Below are 14,437 nucleotides of genomic sequence, written 5' to 3'. Positions count from 1 at the left end.
GTGGCGAGCGTAGCGAGCGTGGCGAGCCCGCGAGGGGCGGCGGTACGCGTCCTCCGACCTTTTCATACCCCCACTATCCACGTCGGCGTGGAGTTGAGAATAGAATAGTGTGGCGAGCGCAGCGAGCCACTGAGCCCGAAGCGTGGCGAGCGCAGCGAGCCCCGCGAGGGGATGCGGATACCTGTAAAGACCGCGAAGGGACGCGTTTACCTGTGAAGGTATCCGCGTTCGCTCGCCACGCTTCGGGCTCGGTGGCTCGCTGCGCTCGCCACACTATTCTGTTCTCAACTCCACGCCGACGTGGATAGTGGGGGTATGAAAAGGTCGGAGGACGCGTACCGCCGCCCCTCGCGGGCTCGCTGCGCTCGCCACGCTTCGGGTTCGCGTTGATCGTGGGGTGGCGTAAACTACTTTTGTGGGGACATTTCACTGTTCAGGGGTGTTTTGGGGGGTTTCTGGCCCATTTACCATTGTTCCCTATGATGATTTGGTGAAATTGAGGCATTTAACATTGTTTCCTATGGGAAATCGGGGGCATCGCGGGTAAATTGAGGCATTTAACATTGTTTCCTATGGGAAATCGGGGGCATCGCGTCTGGACCATTTAAGCCTTTTTTAGCCGCATACAACGCGACCGACGCGATTTTGACTTTTTTTCAATGCATTTCAATGGGAAAATCGGGGGCATCGCGTCGGTCGCGTCGCAGACCACTAAAAATTACACCCGATGCCCGCGATTGTGGCCGTGCTAGGAAACAAGTACCAAAAATTGAAAGCAGATACAATTTGCAGAACAAAATGTAATATTCACAAAAAAAAAATAATAATAATTTTAAGTCAACAACCACCTGACAGAATAATAGCCATGAGGGGACTGTTGAGAGCTGTGGTTGGTGGGGTGGTAGTTTAGCTGATAGCAGTGAAAGTGATAGGAGCAGCCAATGATTCTCTTTGGGCTATATGGTCCCAATATTCTTTTTGTGCAATTATTCAGAATTGTGCTGTAGTGCTGCTATGCTGTGCAGTTTGAACTTATCTACATCTTACAGAAGGAATCCAGAGATTGTGACAGAGTTATATGTGAACTATTACATGACAATATTGCAGAATTGTATATGCCTGCTAAACTATGGTCTGATTTTTGCTTTTCTAGCACTCACCATCAAAACAACCAGCAGCTTGAATGTGTCGTCTTTTGGAAGTTGCCTTTTTCCCACTTGCTAATGAAAGAAATAAAAATAAAAATATCATCCCTAACTGTTGATTCCTTTGCTTTCACAAAATTAGCAGAAAACTGAATTTAAAAGAAATGTAAAACATATGCAAATGTGAGTTCTACTGGTATAATTTGTCATGCTCGGCATGAATCGGCAAGAGCGAAAAACGGCCACAAAAATGGCCGAAAACGGCTGAAACTTTGCCATAACCACGTGAATTTGCGGCAAATTTGACTATTCATGCAGTTTTGCCAATGCTGGATTTCTCGGCCAGGTGAACAATCGGTTCGAGGATTGAATAGGGCGGGTCTACTTCACCCTAAATACAGGGAAAAGTGCCGATTTTTCATGTGGAGAAAAAGCCTGGCAGCTTCAGCCAAATGATACACCATAGTCATTCCCACCCTGTTCTAAACTAATTCAACACATAGCGATGTGTGTATGGTCGATCTGTGCTAACCAGTGTTCTCTGGTTAGAACACTGGCGATTTGACTAGGTCTTGACTACACGTAGTCAAGATCTGAGCTGGCGTTTCCCAGGAATCTACACTACTATGGGGTGTACAACAAAGCGGTCTGTGCTTAATTTCTAAACAGATCGCTTCAAAAAAGGGCTATAATTGCCCCATGTATGCTCCTAAACTCTTGTGGATCAAAAACCATATTCTACTCACTGCTCCCCTGACCCTCCATCCGCTTCCTACTCCTATACAGCAACAACAAAACAAACTGTCTAACCTGTCTTTAGCTTCACAAAAGAGTGAGATCAGTGCACAACTGATGCCAAAATCAGAGGGTTTTGGCCTGCATTCAGGTTGGATCACATATGCTAATCTACTCGCCACAATGCAATGCAAGAGGAGGTGCACACCACTTTCTTGCAAAAGTTCATCTGCTACTGCAGCCTGAGTAAGTCTGACCTTAATCAAGCTTACAGTTGCAGGGGACCTTGCTCAACCAAGTAAAACTGTACTGCAGATGCGGTACTTGGCCTAACCACACCAGGAAAACAAATGCTGAACACCTCCACCCCACACTGTGAACACTTCTGCCTGTCAGTAAGGCAGAGGTATTCGTATTACAGCGGATGCAATTGCAGGACCAGTCCTACACATTTGCAGAAAGGGTCCTGTGCTTGAGCACTTTCCCAATTATTGGTAAACTGCAAGTTGGATCAATATGCGATCCAACCTAGGCAAGAACCTTATATTATGAAACTCACTTTGACATTTGCTAGATTTTCGCAGGTTTTCTCACCAGAAAACCTACAAAATGTCACATGCAAGTAAGGTCAGCACATTGAAACTCCATGCCTATTAAATGATGAAGATTCTCACACAAAACTCTCATCGTAATTTGGCGAGCGCAAACAATAGTAATAAAAAAAAACAGACCCTATTACATTTCTCCGGGACAACGGGACACTGAGCAATATGATTGCTGCGCAATATATTGCTAGCACTATATTGCCAGCGATCATATTGCTCCGTGTTTACGAACCTTAACCTGAGAATTGCTGATTGATTACAGCACCTGAGTGAGACATGCTCAGCTCTCACTGATTGAGGCCCATGTGAGAGTAGAGTTCCTTGTGCTTCCTATAAAATGTAGTCTCTGGCAGATAGACACTGACAGAGCATAGGTTCACTAACCTGCTCCAGCTATTGAAGAGCAGGTTCCGCTATCTGGATATTGGATACATTAGTGGAATTCTTCTATGTACCCCAGAGGAAGTTGGTGACATAATTATCTGTATACTGTATGCTACACAACATCGCCCTTAGACATGAAAGTTCGGACCTTGGGGCCATAGAGGAATACAGCAATGACACATATTTTACATCACCATCTCGGGATGTCGTGAATACGCAAAGGGGTTATGAAGTTTGTGAAAGGATAATATGCCAGTACTCAGAACAATATTTTTATATAAACCCATATTTTAATAATCCCAAATGTCTACAAAAATATATTCACTCACATTCGTTGGTTACTTAAAAAATTGGGTACTGGTTTCCTAGCACGGCCACAACGATCATGATCGTTGGCATCGTGAGTAAAAATCGGGGGCCCGTGATTTCCCATAGGGAACAATGTTAAATGCCTCAATTTACCCGCGATGCCCCCGATTTCCCATAGGAAACAATGTTAAATGGCTCAATTTCCCCAAATCATCATATGGAACAATGGTAAATGGGCCAGAAACCCCCAAAAACACCCCTGAACAGTGAAATGTCCCCCCAAAAGTAGTTTACGCCACCCCACGATCAATGCGAACCCGAAGCGTGGCCAGCGTAGCGAGCCAGCGTAGCGAGCCCGCGAGGGGCGGCGGTACGCGTCCTCCGACCTTTTCATACCCCCACTATCCACGTCAGTGTGGAGTTGAGAATAGAATAGTGTGGCGAGCGCAGCGAGCCACTGAGCCCGAAGCGTGGCGAGCGCAGCGAGCCCCGCGAGGGGATGCGGATACTTGTGAAGAACGCGAAGGGACGCGTTTACCTGTGAAGGTATCCGCGTTCGCTCGCCACGCTTCGGGCTCGGTGGCTCGCTGCGCTCGCCACACTATTCTGTTCTCAACTCCACGCCAACGTGGATAGTGGGGGTATGAAAAGGTCGGAGGATGCGTACCGCCGCCCCTCGCGGGCTCGCTGCGCTCGCCACGCTTCGGGATCGCGTTGATCGTGGGGTGGCGTAAACTACTTTTGTGGGGACATTTCACTGTTCAGGGGTGTTTTGGGGGGTTTCTGGCCCATTTACCATTGTTCCCTATGATGATTTGGTGAAATTGAGGCATTTAACATTGTTTCCTATGGGAAATCGGGGGCATCGCGGGTAAATTGAGGCATTTAACATTGTTTCCTATGGGAAATCGGGGGCATCGCGTCTGGACCATTTAAGCCTTTTTTAGCCGCATACAACGCGACCGACGCGATTTTGACTTTTTTCGATGCATTTCAATGGGAAAATCGGGGGCATCGCGTCGGTCGCGTCGCAGACCACTAAAAATTACACCCGATGCCCGCGATTGTGGCCGTGCTAGGAAACAAGTACCAAAAATTGAAAGCAGATACAATTTGCAGAACAAAATGTAATATTCACAAAAAAAAATAATAATAATTTTCAGTCAACAACCACCTGACAGAATAATGGCCATGAGGGGAGTGTTGAGAGCTGTGGTTGGTGGGGTGGTAGTTTAGCTGATAGCAGTGAAAGTGATAGGAGCAGCCAATGATTCTCTTTGGGCTATATGGTCTCAATATTCTTTTTGAGCAATTATTCAGAATTGTGCTGTAGTGCTGCTACGCTGTGCAGTTTGAACTTATCTACATCTTACAGAAGGAATCCAGAGATTGTGACAGAGTTATATGTGAACTATTACATGACAATATTGCAGAATTGTATATGCCTGCTAAACTATGGTCTGATTTTTGCTTTTCTAGCACTCACCATCAACACCACCAGCAGCTTGAATGTGTTGTCTTTTGGAAGTTGCCTTTTTCCCACTTGCTAATGAAAGAAATAAAAATAAAAATATCATCCCTAACTGTTGATTCCTTTGCTTTCACAAAATTAGCAGAAAACTGAATTTAAAAGAAATGTAAAACATATGCAAATGTGAGTTCAACTGGTATAATTTGTCATGCTCGGCATGAATCGGCAAGAGCGAAAAACGGCCACAAAAATGGCCGAAAACGGCTGAAACTTTGCCATAACCAAGTGAATTTGCGTCAAATTTGACTATTCATGCAGTTTTGCCAATGCTGGATTTCTCGGCCAGGTGAACAATCGGTTCGAGGATTGAATAGGGCGGGTCTACTTCACCCTAAATACAGGGAAAAGTGCAGATTTTTCATGTGGAGAAAAAGCCTGGCAGCTTCAGCCAAATGATACACCATAGTCATTCCCACCCTGTTCTAAACTAATTCAACACATAGCGATGTGTGTATGGTCGATCTGTGCTAACCAGTGTTCTCTGGTTAGAACACTGGCGATTTGACTAGGTCTTGACTACACGTAGTCAAGATCTGAGCTGACGTTTCCCAGGAATCTACACTACTATGGGGTGTACAACGAAGCGGTCTGTGCTTAATTTCTAAACAGATCGCTTCGAAAAAGGGCTATAATTGCCCCATGTATGCTCCTAAACTCTTGTGGATCAAAAACCATATTCTACTCACTGCTCCCCTGACCCTCCATCCGCTTCCTACTCCTATACAGCAACAACAAAACAAACTGTCTAACCTGTCTTTAGCTTCACAAAAGAGTGAGATCAGTGCACAACTGATGCCAAAATCAGAGGGTTTTGGCCTGCATTCAGGTTGGATCACATATGCTAATCTACTCGCCACAATGCAATGCAAGAGGAGGTGCACACCACTTTCTTGCAAAAGTTCATCTGCTACTGCAGCCTGAGTAAGTCTGACCTTACTCAAGCTTACAGTTGCAGGGGACCTTGCTCAACCAAGTAAAACTGTACTGCAGATGCGGTACTTGGCCTAACCACACCAGGAAAACAAATGCTGAACACCTCCACCCCACACTGTGAACACTTCTGCCTGTTAATAAGGCAGAGGTATTCGTATTACAGCGGATGCAATTGCAGGACCAGTCCTACACATTTGCAGAAAGGGTCCTGTGCTTGAGCACTTTCCCAATTATTGGTAAACTGCAAGTTGGATCAATATGCGATCCAACCTAGGCAAGAACCTTATATTATGAAACTCACTTTGACATTTGCTAGATTTTCGCAGGTTTTCTCACCAGAAAACCTACAAAATGTCACATGCAAGTAAGGTCAGCACATTGAAACTCCATGCCTATTAAATGATGAAGATTCTCACACAAAACTCTCATCGTAATTTGGCGAGCGCAAACAATAGTAATAAAAAAAAACAGACCCTATTACATTTCTCCGGGACAACGGGACACTGAGCAATATGATTGCTGCGCAATATATTGCTAGCACTATATTGCCAGCGATCATATTGCTCCGTGTTTACGAACCTTAACCTGAGAATTGCTGATTGATTACAGCACCTGAGTGAGACATGCTCAGCTCTCACTGATTGAGGCCCATGTGAGAGTAGAGTTCCTTGTGCTTCCTATAAAATGTAGTCTCTGGCAGATAGACACTGACAGAGCATAGGTTCACTAACCTGCTCCAGCTATTGAAGAGCAGGTTCCGCTATCTGGATATTGGATACATTAGTGGAATTCTTCTATGTACCCCAGAGGAAGTTGGTGACATAATTATCTGTATACTGTATGCTACACAACATCGCCCTTAGACATGAAAGTTCGGACCTTGGGGCCATAGAGGAATACAGCAATGACACATATTTTACATCACCATCTCGGGATGTCGCGAATACGCAAAGGGGTTATGAAGTTTGTGAAAGGATAATATGCCAGTACTCAGAACAATATTTTTATATAAACCCATATTTTAATAATCCCAAATGTCTACAAAAATATATTCACTCACATTCGTTGGTTACTTAAAAAATTGGGTACTTGTTTCCTAGCACGGCCACAACGATCATGATCGTTGGCATCGTGAGTAAAAATCGGGGGCCCGTGATTTCCCATAGGGAACAATGTTAAATGCCTCAATTTACCCGCGATGCCCCCGATTTCCCATAGGAAACAATGTTAAATGGCTCAATTTCCCCAAATCATCATAGGGAACAATGGTAAATGGGCCAGAAACCCCCAAAAACACCCCTGAACAGTGAAATGTCCCCCCAAAAGTAGTTTACGCCACCCCACGATCAATGCGAACCCGAAGCGTGGCCAGCGTAGCGAGCCCGCGAGGGGCGGCGGTACGCGTCCTCCGACCTTTTCATACCCCCACAATCCACGTCGGCGTGGAGTCGAGAATAGAATAGTGTGGCGAGCGCAGCGAGCCACTGAGCCCGAAGCGTGGCGAGCGCAGCGAGCCCCGCGAGGGGATGCGGATACTTGTGAAGAACGCGAAGGGACGCGTTTACCTGTGAAGGTATCCGCGTTCGCTCGCCACGCTTCGGGCTCGGTGGCTCGCTGCGCTCGCCACACTATTCTATTCTCAACTCCACGCCGACGTGGATAGTGGGGGTATGAAAAGGTCGGAGGATGCGTACCGCCGCCCCTCGCGGGCTCGCTGCGCTCGCCACGCTTCGGGATCGCGTTGATCGTGGGGTGGCGTAAACTACTTTTGTGGGGACATTTCACTGTTCAGGGGTGTTTTGGGGGGTTTCTGGCCCATTTACCATTGTTCCCTATGATGATTTGGTGAAATTGAGGCATTTAACATTGTTTCCTATGGGAAATCAGGGGCATCGCGGGTAAATTGAGGCATTTAACATTGTTTCCTATGGGAAATCGGGGGCATCGCGTCTGGACCATTTAAGCCTATTTTAGCCGCATACAACGCGACCGATGCGATTTTGACTTTTTTCAATGCATTTCAATGGGAAAATCGGGGGCATCGCATCGGTCGCGTCGCAGACCACTAAAAATTACACCCGATGCCCGCGATTGTGGCCGTGCTAGGAAACAAGTACCAAAAATTGAAAGCAGATACAATTTGCAGAACAAAATGTAATATTCACAAAAAAAAATAATAATAATTTTCAGTCAACAACCACCTGACAGAATAATGGCCATGAGGGGAGTGTTGAGAGCTGTGGTTGGTGGGGTGGTAGTTTAGCTGATAGCAGTGAAAGTGATAGGAGCAGCCAATGATTCTCTTTGGGCTATATGGTCTCAATATTCTTTTTGTGCAATTATTCAGAATTGTGCTGTAGTGCTGCTACGCTGTGCAGTTTGAACTTATCTACATCTTACAGAAGGAATCCAGAGATTGGCCCTTATTCTGATTGACGCGGACTTTACCGCATTCTTACGGATCGCGTCTTTTCGCCGTCTGCGCATGCGTGGAGAACGCAACGCGCATGTGCCACGCCTAGACTCCGTACCAGTTCGGCAAAATCCCGTCCAAAACTGTTGCCCGCAATCAGTCGGGAAATATGGGCGTATTATGGGCGTCATGCGGAATGGCACATGGGCGTAGTTTCAAAGTGGGCAAAACGGGGCGGAAACATGGGCGGACACGGGGGAGTACACTTATGTTGGGGGGCGTACATTCGGAAACCACTCCGAATGCACGCGATCAAAAAGGGCAGAAATGTGCGGTGTCCACAAGTGTACTATTGCTTTGCGTACACCACTCGTTCATGCGGTAGGCGAACGTACGCCTAATGACTACAACCATTAACACCTGAACCCAATAGAATCTACTCCTTTACTCATTACTCACTAATAGGACGCTTGTCAGTGCTTTAATTGAAACCATTGCTGCTTCAATTGCTGTAAGGGTTAATGTGTGCAATGCATGTGTTAGGCATGCTTGTAAGGATATATTGGAATCTAATTGATTCCAATTCCAAATAAGCAGTTTTTTATGAGGATAGGTAATTGAATAAGTGGGTCATGTGATGTATAGCAGAAGATACTTCATAGTGGGTTGTTTGGCGTAAATACTCCGCTTACGTGCGGTAGCACCGCTTGGCTCCCGTTCGGATGCGGTATTCCCGAGCATACTCTGTAATACTCTGTAATACCGTGCCGAATCGGAGTGTTTCTCCCGCACACGCATGGTTTGTATGTCGTCCGTAAACACGCCCTGTTCTTAAAGAGTGAGTCCGTCCGAATGCGGAGGACACGTGGGCGTTTCTACGGACGATGGCCGCACGCGGCAAAACACCGTGGCGTACGGACCGCACCGTAAGAATGCGGGAATATCCGCACCGATCAGAATAAGGGCCATTGTGACAGAGGCCCTTATTCTGATCTAAGCGGTAACGGCCGCTTGCGGCCGTTCCGCCGATGTTTTCGCTCTGCGCATGTGCAGAGGGCACTCTGCGCATGTGCAGGCGAAATCGCCGCACATTTTTTTTAACCGCCGCAAAGGGGGTGGATAGGGGCGTGAGGGGCTACTTAGCCTCATTTCCCTATGCATACGCCCCGCGTTTCATGGGCGTTCCCATGCAAACGCGGGGCGTACGCATGGTAATGAGGCTGTGACGCATGTGTTGGGGGCGGGCATCTGACATCGCCGGATGTCAGCTGCCCGCCCCCATACATGCTTTCACACGGACAAGTGTCCGTGAGGTCTATGGGTGCGGGAGCTGGTGGAGCGTGCGGCCCTGCCTTCGATGGTCAGCGACCATCGAATGCAGGGGGCTGCTCCAAGATGGTGGAGGCGTATCCCCCGCCATTTTCATGCGGACCGCCACATGTCCGCGTACGGACGGCCGTGGCGATCCGTATGGAAGGCGGAGATTCGCCTGCACGGTCGGAGCCGCATATGCGGCTCCGGCCGCACCAACCAGAATAAGGGCCAGAGTAATATGTGAACTATTACATGACAATATTGCAGAATTGTATATGCCTGCTAAACTATGGTCTGATTTTTGCTTTTCTAGCACTCACCATCAACACCACCAGCAGCTTGAATGTGTCGTCTTTTGGAAGTTGCCTTTTTCCCACTTGCTAATGAAAGAAATAAAAATAAAAATATCATCCCTAACTGTTGATTCCTTTGCTTTCACAAAATTAGCAGAAAACTGAATTTAAAAGAAATGTAAAACATATGCAAATGTGAGTTCTACTGGTATAATTTGTCATGCTCGGCATGAAACGGCAAGAGCGAAAAACGGCCACAAAAATGGCCGAAAACGGCTGAAACTTTGCCATAACCACGTGAATTTGTGGCAAATTTGACTATTCATGCAGTTTTGCCAATGCTGGATTTCTCGGCCAGGTGAACAATCGGTTCGAGGATTGAATAGGGCGGGTCTACTTCACCCTAAATACAGGGAAAAGTGCCGATTTTTCATGTGGAGAAAAAGCCTGGCAGCTTCAGCCAAATGATACACCATAGTCATTCCCACCCTGTTCTAAACTAATTCAACACATAGCGATGTGTGTATGGTCGATCTGTGCTAACCAGTGTTCTCTGGTTAGAACACTGGCGATTTGACTAGGTCTTGACTACACGTAGTCAAGATCTGAGCTGGCGTTTCCCAGGAATCTACACTACTATGGGGTGTACAACGAAGCGGTCTGTGCTTAATTTCTAAATAGATCGCTTCGAAAAAGGGCTATAATTGCCCCATGTATGCTCCTAAACTCTTGTGGATCAAAAACCATATTCTACTCACTGCTCCCCTGACCCTCCATCCGCTTCCTACTCCTATACAGCAACAACAAAACAAACTGTCTAACCTGTCTTTAGCTTCACAAAAGAGTGAGATCAGTGCACAACTGATGCCAAAATCAGAGGGTTTTGGCCTGCATTCAGGTTGGATCACATATGCTAATCTACTCGCCACAATGCAATGCAAGAGGAGGTGCACACCACTTTCTTGCAAAAGTTCATCTGCTACTGCAGCCTGAGTAAGTCTGACCTTACTCAAGCTTACAGTTGCAGGGGACCTTGCTCAACCAAGTAAAACTGTACTGCAGATGCGGTACTTGGCCTAACCACACCAGGAAAACAAATGCTGAACACCTCCACCCCACACTGTGAACACTTCTGCCTGTTAATAAGGCAGAGGTATTCGTATTACAGCGGATGCAATTGCAGGACCAGTCCTACACATTTGCAGAAAGGGTCCTGTGCTTGAGCACTTTCCCAATTATTGGTAAACTGCAGTTGGATCAATATGCGATCCAACCTAGGCAAGAACCTTATATTATGAAACTCACTTTGACATTTGCTAGATTTTCGCAGGTTTTCTCACCAGAAAACCTACAAAATGTCACATGCAAGTAAGGTCAGCACATTGAAACTCCATGCCTATTAAATGATGAAGATTCTCACACAAAACTCTCATCGTAATTTGGCGAGCGCAAACAATAGTAATAAAAAAAAACAGACCCTATTACATTTCTCCGGGACAACGGGACACTGAGCAATATGATTGCTGCGCAATATATTGCTAGCACTATATTGCCAGCGATCATATTGCTCCGTGTTTACGAACCTTAACCTGAGAATTGCTGATTGATTACAGCACCTGAGTGAGACATGCTCAGCTCTCACTGATTGAGGCCCATGTGAGAGTAGAGTTCCTTGTGCTTCCTATAAAATGTAGTCTCTGGCAGATAGACACTGACAGAGCATAGGTTCACTAACCTGCTCCAGCTATTGAAGAGCAGGTTCCGCTATCTGGATATTGGATACATTAGTGGAATTCTTCTATGTACCCCAGAGGAAGTTGGTGACATAATTATCTGTATACTGTATGCTACACAACATCGCCCTTAGACATGAAAGTTCGGACCTTGGGGCCATAGAGGAATACAGCAATGACACATATTTTACATCACCATCTCGGGATGTCGTGAATACGCAACGGGGTTATGAAGTTTGTGAAAGGATAATATGCCAGTACTCAGAACAATATTTTTATATAAACCCATATTTTAATAATCCCAAATGTCTACAAAAATATATTCACTCACATTCGTTGGTTACTTAAAAAATTGGGTACTTGTTTCCTAGCACGGCCACAACGATCATGATCGTTGGCATCGTAAGTAAAAATCGGGGGCCCGTGATTTCCCATAGGGAACAATGTTAAATGCCTCAATTTACCCGCGATGCCCCCGATTTCCCATAGGAAACAATGTTAAATGGCTCAATTTCCCCAAATCATCATAGGGAACAATGGTAAATGGGCCAGAAACCCCCAAAAACACCCCTGAACAGTGAAATGTCCCCCCAAAAGTAGTTTACGCCACCCCACGATCAATGCGAACCCGAAGCGTGGCCAGCGTAGCGAGCCAGCGTAGCGAGCCCGCGAGGGGCGGCGGTACGCGTCCTCCGACCTTTTCATACCCCCACTATCCACGTCGGTGTGGAGTTGAGAATAGAATAGTGTGGCGAGCGCAGCGAGCCCCGCGAGGGGATGCGGATACTTGTGAAGAACGCGAAGGGACGCGTTTACCTGTGAAGGTATCCGCGTTCGCTCGCCACGCTTCGGGCTCGGTGGCTCGCTGCGCTCGCCACACTATTCTGTTCTCAACTCCACGCCAACGTGGATAGTGGGGGTATGAAAAGGTCGGAGGATGCGTACCGCCGCCCCTCGCGGGCTCGCTGCGCTCGCCACGCTTCGGGATCGCGTTGATCGTGGTGTGGCGTAAACTACTTTTGTGGGGACATTTCACTGTTCAGGGGTGTTTTGGCGGGTTTCTGGCCCATTTACCATTGTTCCCTATGATGATTTGGTGAAATTGAGGCATTTAACATTGTTTCCTATGGGAAATCGGGGGCATCGCGGGTAAATTGAGGCATTTAACATTGTTTCCTATGGGAAATCGGGGGCATCGCGTCTGGACCATTTAAGCCTTTTTTAGCCGCATACAACGCGACTGACGCGATTTTGACTTTTTTCGATGCATTTCAATGGGAAAATCGGGGGCATCGCGTCGGTCGCGTCGCAGACCACTAAAAATTACACCCGATGCCCGCGATTGTGGCCGTGCTAGGAAACAAGTACCAAAAATTGAAAGCAGATACAATTTGCAGAACAAAATGTAATATTCACAAAAAAAAATAATAATAATTTTCAGTCAACAACCACCTGACAGAATAATGGCCATGAGGGGAGTGTTGAGAGCTGTGGTTGGTGGGGTGGTAGTTTAGCTGATAGCAGTGAAAGTGATAGGAGCAGCCAATGATTCTCTTTGGGCTATATGGTCTCAATATTCTTTTTGTGCAATTATTCAGAATTGTGCTGTAGTGCTGCTACGCTGTGCAGTTTGAACTTATCTACATCTTACAGAAGGAATCCAGAGATTGTGACAGAGTAATATGTGAACTATTACATGACAATATTGCAGAATTGTATATGCCTGCTAAACTATGGTCTGATTTTTGCTTTTCTAGCACTCACCATCAACACCACCAGCAGCTTGAATGTGTCGTCTTTTGGAAGTTGCCTTTTTCCCACTTGCTAATGAAAGAAATAAAAATAAAAATATCATCCCTAACTGTTGATTCCATTGCTTTCACAAAATTAGCAGAAAACTGAATTTAAAAGAAATGTAAAACATATGCAAATGTGAGTTCTACTGGTATAATTTGTCATGCTCGGCATGAATCGGCAAGAGCGAAAAACGGCCACAAAAATGGCCGAAAACGGCTGAAACTTTGCCATAACCACGTGAATTTGCGGCAAATTCGACTATTCATGCAGTTTTGCCAATGCTGGATTTCTCGGCCAGGTGAACAATCGGTTCGAGGATTGAATAGGGCGGGTCTACTTCACCCTAAATACAGTGAAAAGTGCTGATTTTTCATGTGGAGAAAAAGCCTGGCAGCTTCAGCCAAATGATACACCATAGTCATTCCCACCCTGTTCTAAACTAATTCAACACATAGCGATGTGTGTATGGTCGATCTGTGCTAACCAGTGTTCTCTGGTTACAACACTGGCGATTTGACTAGGTCTTGACTACACGTAGTCAAGATCTGAGCTGGGGTTTCCCAGGAATCTACACTACTATGGGGTGTACAACGAAGCGGTCTGTGCTTAATTTCTAAACAGATTGCTTCGAAAAAGGGCTATAATTGCCCCATGTATGCTCCTAAACTCTTGTGGATCAAAGACCATATTCTACTCACTGCTCCCCGGACCCTCCATCCGCTTCCTACTCCTATACAGCAACAACAAAACAAACTGTCTAACCTGTCTTTAGCTTCACAAAAGAGTGAGATCAGTGCACAACTGATGCCAAAATCAGAGGGTTTTGGCCTGCATTCAGGTTGGATCACATATGCTAATCTACTCGCCACAATGCAATGCAAGAGGAGGTGCACACCACTTTCTTGCAAAAGTTCATCTGCTACTGCAGCCTGAGTAAGTCTGACCTTACTCAAGCTTACAGTTGCAGGGGACCTTGCTCAACCAAGTAAAACTGTACTGCAGATGCGGTACTTGGCCTAACCACACCAGGAAAACAAATGCTGAACACCTCCACCCCACACTGTGAACACTTCTGCCTGTCAATAAGGCAGAGGTATTCGTATTACAGCGGATGCAATTGCAGGACCAGTCCTACACATTTGCAGAAAGGGTCCTGTGCTTGAGCAGTTTCCCAATTATTGGTAAACTGCAAGTTGGATCAATATGCGATCCAACCTAGGCAAGAACCTTATATCATGAAACTCA

Source organism: Crinia signifera, unplaced genomic scaffold (assembly GCF_055691185.1).
Source record: "Crinia signifera unplaced genomic scaffold, ASM5569118v1 HAP2_SCAFFOLD_123, whole genome shotgun sequence".
Taxonomy (NCBI): Eukaryota; Metazoa; Chordata; class Amphibia; order Anura; family Myobatrachidae; genus Crinia; species Crinia signifera.
This window is presented reverse-complemented; position numbering follows the sequence as displayed.